The 13,750-nt window shown below is 48.2% G+C and overlaps 1 protein-coding gene across 1 annotated transcript in view; it reads left to right on the plus strand.

Annotated features, from left to right (window-relative positions):
• The first annotated feature begins 1,091 nt into the window (after positions 1-1,091).
• The window catches only part of AKT1 (AKT serine/threonine kinase 1), a 111,297-nt gene continuing 98,638 nt past the window's right edge, over positions 1,092-13,750 (plus strand). Inside the window, exon 1 of the mRNA XM_083616809.1 lies at positions 1,092-1,937. The gene's annotated coding sequence lies outside the window, so the exon portion shown is untranslated. The remainder of the gene's footprint in view (positions 1,938-13,750) is intronic.

Consider the following 13,750-nt stretch of genomic DNA (forward strand, 5'->3'; position numbering starts at 1 on the left):
TGGTGACTGGGAGTGGCTGCCGGGACCATATAACACTGGTCCTGAAAGACCTACATTGGCTCCCAGTACGTTTCCGAGCACAATTGAAAGTGTTGGTGCTGACCTTTAAAGCCCTAAATGGCCTCGGCCCAGTATACCTGGAGGAGCGGCTCTACCTCCATCGTTCAGCCCAGACACTGAGGTCCAGCTCTGAGGGTCTTCTGCTGGTTCCCTCACTGTGAGAAGCAAAATTACAGGGAACCAGGCAGAGGGTCTTCTTGGTAGTGGTGCCCTCCTTGTGGAACACCCTCTCTTCCGATGTCAAGGAAAAAACAACTATTTGACTTTTAGAAGACATCTGAAGGCAGCCCTGTTTAGGAAAGTTTTTAAGGATTGATGTTTTTATTATGTTTTCTATATGTTTTAAGCTGCCCAGAGCGACTGGGGAAACCCAGCCAGATGGGCGGGGTATAAATAAATTACTACTACTACTACTACTACTACTACTACTACACCGGACCTCATTTATGCAGCAGGTAAAGACATAGCTGGGCCTAATGGTGTTTTGCGTGCACTGGGTTATGCACTGGGTTATGCAAATACTGATCATCACCCGATTTCACACTGCTGGGTGAGAAAGGTCTGCTGACATCATTGTTGACATAAAATGATTGACAGGCGGGCAGCCCCTCCCATCTGTCAAACTTGGTCCAGTTCCCTCATCCTGCTCCCCTTGACTTTCCCATCTTTCAGCTTCCTTTTCACCAGCCCTGCTCATTTTGGGGAACTTTCCTTTTTTCAAGTCCCGTATGACTGTGCGGGGGTCTTTCTTAGCCGCAGCCCATTTAACATGTATGTAGAATTACAATTTACGGCTGTGCTCAGTGTCCCCAGTGAGGCCAGCAACACTTTACATCTCTAACCAAGTCCTGGGCGCCTCTTAAGATGAAGTCCAGACTCTTCTCCCCTCTGGCCAGAGGTGGGGAGAGAAGCACAATTCCCTTTTGAGTGAAGGAGGATTGTGTGTGTATGCTCTGAGTAAATGCATGCGAGTGTATCGAGTGCTCTGTGTATGTGAGAGCTCAGAACAAGCGCATGTGTATGTCTTGAGTGTGCTGTGTGTGCAGCTGCTGAGTAAAGCCTATAAATGTTTTGAGTGTGCGAGCGCTGCGCCTGTTTTGAGTGCATGAGAATGCTGAGTAAGCGCATGCGTGTGTGTTGAATGTGTCAGTGTGCTGAATAGGTGCACGCGTGTGCTTTGGGCGTGTTGCGTGCGAGAGAGTGCACGTTTCGAGAGCTGGTTTTGCTGAGCAAGCGTCTGAGTTTGGAGGCACGTGTGAAGTGTTCAGCGTGTGCTGGATGCGGCAGTGTGCTAAGTGCATGCGTGTGCCGCGTGTGCATGTTGGGGGCGGGTGGGTTGAGAGAGTGCTGAGCGGGTGCGCGCGCTGTTGTGTCGCGTGCGCTGAATTGCCCGAGGAAGAGCATGCATGCAACGCGCGGGTGTCTTTCCAGCGTCCTGGGGGGAAAAAAAAAACATTGCATGGAAACTGGGAGTGGAGCATGCCGGGCAGTAGGACCCCGCGGGCGAGAGCCGGCGTGTGTGTGTTTGTGCGCGTGAGCGTGTGAGTGCGCGCGCGAGTGACTCAAAGAGGGGAAAGGAAGGGAGTCTGGAGGAACTGGGAGCAGCAGCAAAAGCAGCAGCAGCAGCGGCGGCCGCAACGGCAACGCGTCTTGCTCGCGACGCCCGGGCAGCCGCGCTGCTCCGAGGAAGCCCCGCAGGAGAGACCAGGAGCCGCCGGCCGCCTCCCCATTCATAGCCCTCGCAGGCGGGAGCTCAATGGGCTGATTCCCTGCGAGACCAGCAAGGAGGCGGCGGCGCCCGGCAGCAAGCAGCCGCAACAGCAGCCCGCCTAGGCCTCGGCTCCGGCCAGCCGCTCCGCTTGCACCCTCCCAGGCATGTAAGTGGCCGCCGGCGTCCCCGGGCCTCGGATGGGGAGGGCGCAGCCGCGGGGCCTTGCTCGGCCCCCTTTGGCTTGGGTGCGCGCGCGCGTGGTGTTTTTTTTTGGGGGGGGCGCCCCCTTTTTTTGGTGCATTGTCTGGAGCGCCTGTTCCGAGCGGCGCGGCGCTCTCGCCCTTTCTCCGAGGCGGCTTGTTTGCTTGCAAACCTCCCGCTGCAAAAGTGACCCTCCTTTGCAGGCCTTAGATGAGATGTGTGTGTTTTCTCTAAATAATATCTTGAAATATCCTTTTTTTGTGCATTGCAGTGGCGGCGGCGGCTCCCTTTTGCTCCTGCCTGCAGATGCGCCTCGGCTTTGGAAACGCCTGCTCCCCAAAAGCGAGAGGGGTGGGAGAAGAGAGGAAGGAGGGGAATGGGCTCTTTGTGCGTGCCTTTGGGGTGGGGTGCGCGCTGGGGGGGGGGCTTTTCCCCTTTGGAAAAAACTTGCACCTTCCCCAACCCTCTTTTTTCCTTTTGGGACCGCTGCGTTGTGGGGTGTCAGGTGGGTGAGGGGTCTTGTGGTGGGTCCTGGGTTTGCACCCTCCATTTGCTTTACTCTCTCTAACCCGCCCCCCCTTCTTTCCTCTATGCGGTGTTTGTTTACCTCAGGCTTCTCCATTGCTGCCCACAGCTGTTGGAGGAGGAAGGAGGTTTTCAGGTCCCTCCTCCTTCCACTTAGATAACTGGGTCTCCTGCCCTACCCACCAGCAATGTATACGCTTTCCAGGCGTTCGATTATTTTATATTTCTTATAACACCCCCCCCGTATCCTCACAAACCCAGTGCCATAAAAACCAGGCCTTTGCCACCCCAACCTTCTCATTCGCCAACCGAATCTTTTATGTGAGACATGCAGGGCTGATTCACACATTACTTTATTTTATTTTTCCTGTACACCTAAAAAAAGTAACGAGTGGATGAGTCAAAACGGCGAATCACTTGGGGGGGAACACTTGACAGAAGAACCCCACCCGCGCCCCCATGTTGGCTGTGGCTCCTCGTCAGGTGCGCAATTCGGTTGCAGACCCCCAGGTCTTTGGACCACTGTAGCCTCCTAATTAGCTTTTGGAGGTTATGAAAGTAGCTGGTTTTCTCTCTTAAAACAAAACAAAACAAAAAAAGTATGAAGGACTTTAGATTTTTGGCTAACTTGTTCTAAATGGAGTTTCGTGGGGGTTCTCTCCCTCGCTTAACCTGGATTGCTTGTAGCGGATGCTATATAGATTTTGTTTACTATCCTTCTGCAATATCTAAAAGCTTCATAATATCTGCCCTGGGCACGTTATACCCGAGGTACTAATAGGCCTAAGTGAGTTTCACAGAATCCACTTGGGTGTAACTCCGTAAGATCTGTGGTTTTGTTTCTAGAGCTTGTTCATAGTCTTGTGTTCTTCTGTCCACTCAGGCAGTCCTGACAGCTTATAGGTACTACTTTGTGCAGACAAACGTAATGCGCAAACTTGGCGGTCCCGCATCAATGTGCCTGAAGCGCAACAGTTGTAGCAGGGAATACTGCTCCATTTCCATGGAGCTGCCTGTTGGACATGAGAAAACCTGAAGTGTTGTGGGATAGAGTGTTGTTGAAGTAGCAGCAGAGAGACACGGGTTCAAATTCTCACTTGGCATGGGACAGCAACGCTGGGTGCCTCTCTCAAGCTAACCTACTTCGCAGGGTTGTTAATGAGGATAAATCGGAAATTGCTCCCCAAAGAGACAGGGATGCCCACTGACCTGCATGGCTTTTTAAGGAGAATTAGACAGAGATCAATGCCTCAGTTGCTGGAAACTGCAGGAAAGGGAGAGCGTTGCTGTGTTCAGGTCCGGCTTGTGGGCCACTGGCCTGATCTTGTTTGCCGTATGCAGGTGGCGGTGGTGTGATGGGCTGTCAGTTCTGCCCCAAGTTTCTTGGAGGAAGGGCTGAATGAAAAAAATAAGTAATAAAGTTACATTTTCCCATGCGAATGCATACTCCAAAGAAAGGCCAGAGACAGGCCTCTACTTATCTGGAGAAAAACCTTGCTGTGTGAACAGACTATGACTGTGTCTAGATTTTTTGTAAGTGGCAATCCTGTACCCACTTACTTAGGAGAGTAAGCCCTTCAGAACTCGATGGGACCCGCTTCCCAGTGAGGGTAGGGTAGCATTGTTAACACTTTTAGGTCGTTTTGTCTAGGGTAGCATTGTTAATACTTTAGGTAGTCCCCCCCTTTGTCTTTTCTCTGGCATGAGAAAACAAAAGGATGGATCCCTTATTGCATTCTGCATGTTTATGTAATCATGTAGTATTTAAAAGTCAGGATCTTTTCCCTTCTTCTTTTTCTTCTTTTTTAAAGGCCTGGCCAGGTTAATTATCACCATTGCATTTGTTTACAGGTAAATGTGCTCAATAGGCTGTGTTGCCAGTATAATGTAGCTGTTTAACTTCCATCTTCAAACCCACAATAGTTTGATTTAATTATCTCGGGCCTTTGAATGTATAAAAACCTTTGTGCCAGGAATTACTGCTTTTGGAGTAGGTGAATTTCTGCAGCGGCAATACAGTGGTACCTGGGGTTACATATGCTTCAGGTTACATACGCTTCAGGTTACAGACTCCGCTAACCCAGAAATAGTACCTCGGGTTAAGAACTTTGCTTCAGGATGAGAACAGAAATCGGGCTCCGGCGGCGTGGCGGCAGCGGGAGGCCCCATTACCTAAAGTGGTGCTTCAGGTTAAGAACAGTTTCAGGTTAAGAACGGACCTCCGGAATGAATTATACCACTGTATAAGGAGTTAGGTGTAAGGTGGGGGCAAAGGCATATTAACTCTAAGGAGGTCAAGTCTGTCTGATCTATCTAGATGTGATTTTGGGCAGGAAGAAACAGTGTAATTGCCTCAAGGTCCCAAAGTGAGCTACATATCCAAGCAGGGGCTTGATCCTGAGTTTTCCCATAGTCCAAGTCCAGTGCGTTATCCATTGTACCACATTGCTGTCTCACATGCAGATGGTTTACCTGGCATGATTAAGCTTTCTCTCTTTATTTGTTTGGGAATGTGCAAAAAAACCTCCACGCTGACCTGAATGAGCCACCTCACTTACCCAGGTTGAGGCAACTAAATCTCTTCAAGTGTTGGTTTATTTTATAGCATACATATTCAGCTGGTGTGCGAGGAAAAACCAGAGTTTTAAGTGGTAAAATAGAAGCATGGCACCGTCGCTTGTGAACGGGACGCTTTAAGATCCCCAAACTTCACAGCCATATGTGCGGAAGCTACAGAAAGTGCTGGAGAGAACCAGCAATGTAATGTGCCGTTTGCAACCTGCCTTGTTGTTTAAAAGTTTCATACTTAACATGAGTTCAAAAAATTAAAAGTGCGAACCCAGCCCTCTACGTTCTCAGGCTAGGGAGAGTATGGTTTTACTAGGACTAATTACTTTCTCTAGGAGTAATTTTGGGATTAAAAAGATTTGTCTTTCATCCTGCCCGAGTAAATAAAAAGCATATGATTTTAATTAAATAGTTCTGCATGCCGCCCGTGTGACTCAAAAGCCCCATATACACATAGGCTAGCCTACCCTCCTTGGTGAAGGAGAATGGTCAAGGAAGACCGTGTGGGGATTTCGCATTAGGTGAGCAAGGAGTCTTCCCCAACACATGGAGGAGATTTAGGGAAGTCCCGATGCCCACAAACAGCACAGAGATACAGTACATAGGAAGTGCTCAGTTGTACATTGTATACTTCTTAGGAAAGGCACCACAACTTGGTGGTAAAGCACATGTTCGCTCTGTAGAAGATGCCAAGTTAAATCCCTTGCACCTTCAGTTAAAAGATTACTTGCTAGCATAGATCAAGACTTTTGCCTGGGACCTCTTAAAACAGTAATGGCCAAACTTGGCCCTTCAGCCGTTTTGGGGCTACAACTCCCATCATCCCTAACTAACAGGACCAATGGACAGCGATGATGGGAATTGTAGTCCCCAAACAGCTGGAGGGCCAAGTTTGGCCATCACTGTCTTAAGAGCTACAGCCGGTGGGAGTAGCTGTTATTGGGCTCCGAATGACCTCACTATGTGTAGTGGAATTCCTATGTTTGTATTACTGCAACTCATCTATACAAGAAGTTTTGCAGAGTTTAGGAAAGTTATTTTCCCCTCCTTCCAGCTGGAAAATTGAGCAAAAACACCTCTTTGCTATTCCAGCATCACTTGTCTTTTTCAAAAAAACAAAGCCCCACAGCTCAGAGCAAGCATGGGGAGCTTCAGGCCTGGCCACCAAATATAGCCCTCCAAGCCTTTTCTACCTGGCCCTTGGAACTTTAAGAAAACCATAGAGTTGGAAGGGACTCCAAGGGTTATGTAGTCAGGAATCTCAGCTAAAGCATCCAGGACAGCGGGCCATCTAACCTCTGCTTCAAAACTTCCAAGGAAGGAGAGTCCACCACTTCCCTAGGGAGAACGTTCCACTGTTGGAACAGCTCTTACCACCAGGAAGGTCTTCCTGATGTGTAGCCGGAATCTCCTTTCTTGTCCCTAAGCCACACACCCTCACTGGACTCTGCTTTGCATTCTGTGTGTTTTTGGTCTGGCTGGAATGTGCCCTTAAATTCTCACAGTGCCTCTTTGCTTGCCTGGGTGGAGGGTGGAGAGAGGTATGTGCAGAAAATGCAGATTTGTAAAATTCACTTTTTACTCCAGCCACCTTTGCCCTTGGACCAGCCCAGCACTGGCATGTGGCCCCCAAAAGCTTGCCCAGAAGCAAAATGTGGCCCTCAGGCTGGAAAAATCTTCCAGCCCTAGCCTGGAGCACCAGATGTGAGTCCCTCTGTACCTTCTGTGCATGCACAAGATCCCAGTCTCAGTTCCCCGCGATTCCAGGTAGGGGGCTGGGAAAGGCTCCTTGCACCTGAAACTCAGGAGAGCTGCTGCCAGTCTGTGTAGACAGTATTGAGCTAGGCAGGCCAGTGGTCCTACTCAACACAACTTCCTGGAAGCTCCTTTAGGCTTAACTTCCACCGCTCAAATGTGTGTGTTTTTGAGAGAGCAGACCTACCACAGCGGTTTTCTGAAAATCTGCCCTGGTGTGTATCTGCGACACCTCCACTGGGCCACTGCAGTGCTGGCATGGTGCCGTGATTTGTGATGTGCTAGAGCAGCACTTGCTATGCTCAGTGCTTTGCGTGCGCATGCTGTGGATGCAGGGGGAATCCCTACAGCACAAGATAGCACCAGCAAAGTCAACAGAATATTCTTGCCCATGGATTAATGCGCTGCCTATTTTGCCTTCTGTGTCTGGGACCCGTTCTCCCTTTTATTATTGTCAGAACAGTTTTTCGCATCCAAGTCCCTCTTCTTATTCCTAGGCCGTTCTGGCTTTACCCTTGCACCATCTCTGCTCTTCTGACTTGTCTGTTGCTGTCTTTACTGTTCATTGTTGGTCTGTAACCTTTTCTTCATGCTTGGCTATCTGGGGCTGTGTGAAGGCTTGTTCTGCGAGACGCAACCTATGCTGTTTATACAGCGGAGGCTGTTCTATCGAACAACAGGCATAGAGGGCCATCCTGTCTGTAAATACAAACACATTCCATATAAAAAGCCCCCTGTTTGTGGTAATCTAGCATATAGGGGAGAGACCAGTGCTCAAACTTCCTTCCTGATGTGCTACTTTTCTGTATGCGGGGAGATTTTTCCTTACCAGCAGAAGCATTCAGAATAAATCCTGATGGCAAGTCCAGAATCCTCCTACATTCTTACTAATCATCATATTTTACTAGGAACATAGGAATCAGTGTTAGAAACTCGGATATACAAACTAATCGCCAATGGTGCCTTAAACCTAGATTGCAGTTGTCACAATGGATTGTCTAGGCGCCTTTTTTATTTTCCAGTGAAATTTATTATTATCCATTTCAAAGAACAAATCTCAAAGCGGTTTGCAATGCATTAAAACATCAAATAAAGCAATCCAGAATAAAACAAATTTGAGCTTCACAGAAAATATTTCAGATCCTTCTTTAAGGGACATTTTGCTTCCCCCCCTATTTACTTACTTAATTTATATAGCTGGCCCATAGCAGAAGTGTTTTAGGAAACCCATGTGGTGTAGTGGTTAGAGTGTCGGACTAAGACCTGGGAGATCAGGGTTCAAATCCCCACTCAGTCATGACGTTCACTGGGTAACCTTGGGCCAGTCGCAGTCTCTTAACCTACCACACAGGGTCGTTGTAGGGAGACAGCTAAACCATGGACTCCTTGGGAGAAAAAGGTGGGATATAAATGCAATAAATTAGCTCTTCCGCTTATCTGCTTAAGAAAGCTGGCGGGGCCAGCCAGGTGGAGATGTCAGTCATCAACCTGGCATCCAGATATCTCCACATGGTCGCAATTGGACCTGTGCCAGTCGCAAGACACACCTGGAGCCTGGGGAATTTCTAACACTGATAGGAAGCTGACTTACACTGAGTCAAACCATTAGGTCCCTCTAGTTGTATTGTCCGCACTGTTTGGCAGTGGCTTTCCAGGGTTTCAACACTCCCAGCCCTAACTGGCTTTTCTCTTCTTGGGCCCCTTAGTCACCATTTATTGGAATTACCTGGATTCATTTTTAGAGGTGTATTGATTTTGTATCTGTGTCTCATTGACGATGGTTTGGTTTTTAGTCGCTTCATGGATTTTAGCTTGCTTTCTCCATCCTATTCCATCCCCGTTTTTGCGAGCTCTTTAATTAACCAGTTTATAAATATTGCTGGATAAATACAAATAAATAAGTGTTCTGGTTGTTTCAGCCAGGGTGTAGAAGCCTGTGCATGTACCATCGTCCTTGGCTGCCCATCTCCAAGTTTGTTAACATTAAAACATGTTAGGAAGAACACAGGAAGCTCCCTTGAACGCAGAGTCAGGCCCTTGGTCCATCTGCCTCAGAACTGTCTGTGCTGAATGGCGGACACTCTCCAGGGTTTCAGCCTTACCTGGAAATGCTGCAAATTGCACAACCCGGGACCTTTTGCAAGCAAAGCAAACGCTCTACCTCTGAGCTGAGGCAATTCCCTGTCTGATTGATCATGCTGGCAGGTGTGGTGCCCCATATGGATGAGACTTTCTTTGTTTGGTCCAACGTGGTATTTAAACCAGGTCTTGTGAATTGTCTCTTAAGCAGCAGCAGCAGCAGCAGCAGCAGCAGCAGCAGCAGCAGCAAAAATAGGCAAAGGAGTCTGGCTTTTGCTGGCCTGGCACACTTGCACAATACAGGCACCTCCTAACCCTGTGAAGTATCTCTGGTTTTCGGAAACAGCTCCATTTCATAGGGTTGCGTCCAGATCAGTTGAGCTTCGCTTGTGCCATGGGACATCCTCTCCTTGCTCTGCACACCTTCCCTCCCCCAGATCTGCTCTGGAGGGTCCCTCAGCCTTGAGAGTCCACATGGGGCTGCAGGGAGAGGAGAGGAGACGAACAGGAGCTTTTGAAGCATACCTGAGTCTTCTATTCCGAACTCGTGTCACATCCATATGCAGACTTCCTTCTTGCTCTATCTGGGGAGCTTGATTTCTCCTTGAAAGCATCCGACGTCTTCCAGTGCTCAGATTACAGGTGACCACCTGATCCACTCTCCTTCTACCTTTGTGAACTGTCATATAGCCACCGTTCTTAGAAGTCTGCACAATTTGGGAAATAAAGTCAACAGTAGTGAAGTTCAGTCCATCATATTATTCTTTTCTCCTTCCTCCCACTTCCCTCCACCCCCACTTGATTTCCTCCACATTATACAATAATCTTTGCATTCTACAATCTTCTCAAATCATCTATATATTCTTATTATCTTTCCTTACTAATTTTTCTTCCACCCAGTACTTCTAGGCATATTAAATGTATGGGGGGATGGGGAGGAAATGGTGTTGGCTTTGGTACATCGGTATTGTAATGTAATATGTGAAAACCAATAATAATAAAATAAAATAAAATAAAACAGTAATGAAGTTCAGGGAACGGGCTTCATTAAGGTCCACCCTCCCCAAATTCAATTATTGAAGTCTTCCCAGATCACAAAGGGTGGAATCCAGTGTAGCGCTAACTTTCTTGTGCTGTCAGCATGTGGTTTTCTGCTTGCACAGTGAACCCCCCCATCTGTTCTTGGGGTGGGGGGTTCTCCCAATTCTCTGGAGCAGATTTTGAGAGGGTGCAGGGCAAGCCTGGGGAGAGGAGAGGGAGCATGTTCTGTTGTGCAGGCAGAAACCCTTATGCTGATGAGAAGGGGGAGCTGGGCTACCATCCTTGATTAGCAACTGGATGCCCCAAAGCCAAACCTGGCCATAGGGCAAGCAGGAGCTGGCCTCATCCGTTGCCAGACCAGAAGCAAGAGTGGCATAGGTGTAAAGTGCGGTGGCTGTGGGCTTTATTTTGGCAGTGGTGGCTAGGCAGCTAGGAAATTACATTAATTGCCACGTTTTAATTGATGGGATTTTGATAGCTGGAATGAGCCTAGGAACAATCCGGTGGTTTCAATTAAGCATGGTTTTTTTCTCGAAAGCAGGCCCCTTGAGGCTCATATATGATGCATGAACAGGAGCTACTGCGCCTGTTGATTAATACCTACTCAGCCGTGGAACCAAATTCCACAGTGCTGAGGAGAGGAGAGGAAAGGGCTTCCTTTCCTTTCATAATGTTCTACCCTGGAAACCTAGGGTGGCTGGGGCAACCTAGTCAGATGGGTGGAGTATTATTATTATTAATTATTTGCTAAGCTGAGCAGTGAGAGTCAAGTCTCCTCCCAACGCATCCCCTGGTTGCACTCACTCTCGCATTCACACAATACGGTATATGGATATTCCTGGCATGTACATAGCAAGAGCTCCGCATACCCTTTCAAAATGCATTGTGTGTGTGTTTGTTTATTAAATTTGCATCCTGCGCTTTGTCCCAAAGGAGACCAGGGTGTCAAAAACAAGAGGTGTCTACGCAGACGCGATTTCTGGTGCCATGGAAGTGAGTCCCCGTGCTGCGCTGGTTTAGCGCAGCGTGCGGGGACTCGGCAAGTGGGCAGCTCAGTTCGGGGGTGGCTCGGGGGCCGGTTAAACAACCCCCATGGGCCACTTGTGGCCCATGGGCCTTAGGTTGCCGGCCACTGCGTAAGAACCATTCCACCTACAGATGCAGTTTGCCAAGTGCATTTTCTGGCATTTCTCTTCCTGTTACACCTCCCGTGTCTCTGCCATGCATTTCTGCTAAAGGTTGGGGAAGTGTGCTGCTGAGCATATCAGCATATTGGAGAGAACCCCCCAAAAAAGAGGTTTAAAAACAAAAACTGCTACCTTTTGGTGTCAGGAGTGCAACCAGCTGCACCCCTGCTTGAGTAGACAGATTGGTGGTGGTAAAGCAAACTTTCTCTCTCTCTGCATTGAAATGGTTAGACTGAGATTCTGCAGTCCCGGATTGTCTCTTCAAAATAACACTCCGTGGTGTATTCGCAGCTTGAATGCTTTGGTCAGTGCATGAATAAATTAGCACAGTATAAACTGCAGTGAGGCATAAGCACCGTTTAGTTTCTTGACTGTTCTTTATTGAGCTGCGAGACTAGGGGAGACAGTGGTTGCATTTTTTTGGTGCTGAGTAAACTAGGAGGAGTTTTATATCTGCGCGTTTTGATTTTGATTTACTTCTATATCTTTGGCACAGCTCAGTCACGTGGTCAGTGGCTAGACAAGCAGGCCACAGCCACCTCGGGTGACCCCTATTCACTGTAACTCTAGGAACTGCTCCCAAGTGAGGTCACTCTCCAGCCCAGTTTTATTTGTTCATTTTATTTTTATAATTTGCCCCTCCATTCGTCCGGCAAGAGCGCTCGCCTTTCTTTCTACATAAATGACTGTAGGGGTGAGAACTTTTTTTTCGAGCAGTGTGGGAAACGCATCGTGTGCTGCAAGGCCAGGCTTAGATTTTGCATAGCAGCGCATTAACATACTGTCCTTTTATGCGGTCTTTTCAGGATAAGGAATGGCTCTTGGCTGGCACGCTGCTTTGATTCCGCAGCATTGTTGCTCTAAAGCTGTTCATTCTCAACTGTGAACTGCTTTGACCCTCGTAAACTATTTTATGGGTAGCAGGGGTTCTTAGAAATGTGTTTTCTCTTTCTAGCCTAGAACCGTGATTTCTGGTGCAAACAGATTAGCAGTGGAACTCTGAACTGAGACCTGCTGCACCCAGTTAAACTTGTTGTGTGTACAAGACTGCAGCCTTAAGGTTGGGTTAGGCTGCGTGAATCCTGTGGCAGCATAAAACTAGACAGTGGCCACAGAACTCGGCATCCAGAGAATCTATCCCATAGAAGTCAATGAAGTAAGATTCTAGTTAACCATTTGCCACCAAAAAGCCTGGTGCAAATGGGACTCTGCAGACTGGGAGCTTACTTTCGCTTTATCCCATTGGGAAGCTCTTGCCAAATACAGTGGTACCTCAGGTTAAGTACTTAATTCGTTTCGGAGGTCCATACTTAACCTGAAACTGTTTTTTAGCCTGAAGCACCACTTTAGCTAATGGGGCCTCCTGCTGCTGCCGCGCCGCCGGAGCACGATTTCTGTTATCCTCCTGAAGCAAAGTTCTTAACCTGGAGCACTATTTCTGGGTTAGCGGAGTCTGTAACCTGAAGTGTATGTAACCTGAAGCGTATGTAACCCAAGGTACTACTGTAGCCCTTCCATACTACCTGTTGTATAGGGGGATGATGGATCCTGCAAGTGCAGCCTAATTAATTCTTGGAAGCTCTGCTACAACCTAATGCAAGTAGATGTCCTTGTTTAGCATTGACTAACTAGGCTGTAACAACAAGGCAGTCACCTTCCCCCAGTAATTGGACTATGGCTGAATCTTCAATTCCTGTGAAACGCCTTCCTTTTTCCCCCCCTGCAACAAAGGACATCTCAGGCTGTAAGTTCCGAATGGCCCAAGGCCCACTGAATGCTGTATGAAGCTAGTCTTGAAACTTCGCCCTGTGAACTAACATTCAATGTCTCTTCTGCCCAGTCCTGCCCTTAACGAGGTCACCTTTTGGAATTAAAACTAAAGCCCATCAGAAAGTCTGCTTCCTATAATTGGGCACCCGTTTGCTTCAGGCATTTGACTCTCTGGAATACCCCATGTCACTTGTTCATCAAGCCCCACGGATGCAAGGTGGGGCCAAGGTTTCCTCTGTAGCAGGCATAGGCAAACTCGGCCCTCCAGATGTTTTGAGACTATAATTCCCATCAGCCCTGACCACTGGTCCTGTTAGCTAGAGATGATGGGATTTGTAGTCCCAAAACATGTGGAGGGCCGAGTTTGCCTATGCTTGCTCTGTAGCCTAGCTAGACCGCTTACCCTTCGTGCCTCTTCCTGCCTCCTTGCTTTTCAAACCACATTGTTTTCTCTTGGGAACAGTCAGAATCTTGGCGGGAGACACAAGCCAATGTTATCTCAAAGTAAATATTTTCCTTGATTTTGGGGGGGTAACTTCATTGCGAGGGTTCTTGGAGAACCCAGGATGAGAGTCAGTCTTGGCTCAAGGGACACCTCGTTGGCCGCCTCGTCTTTGACCGAGTCTGATGGTCCCTTGGTGGCAGAGAGCCGTCCTACTAAATTGCCTCTCTGAGCAGATCACCTACCCACTTCCGAATTGCAGCTGTGACATGGACTCACAGGTCGGGTGGAACTCAAGAGATGGTTTCTCTTTGCCGTGGCTTCTTCGAAACAGGTGGTTATTATCATCTCATTCCTTCTTTCTATCTCTACTTCCTTTCCAAATCTCGCCGCCTCTCAACCGTTGTGCTG

The sequence above is a fragment of the Podarcis filfolensis genome (assembly GCF_964270895.1).
Source record: "Podarcis filfolensis genome assembly, chromosome: 1".
NCBI classification, from domain to species: domain Eukaryota; kingdom Metazoa; phylum Chordata; class Lepidosauria; order Squamata; family Lacertidae; genus Podarcis; species Podarcis filfolensis.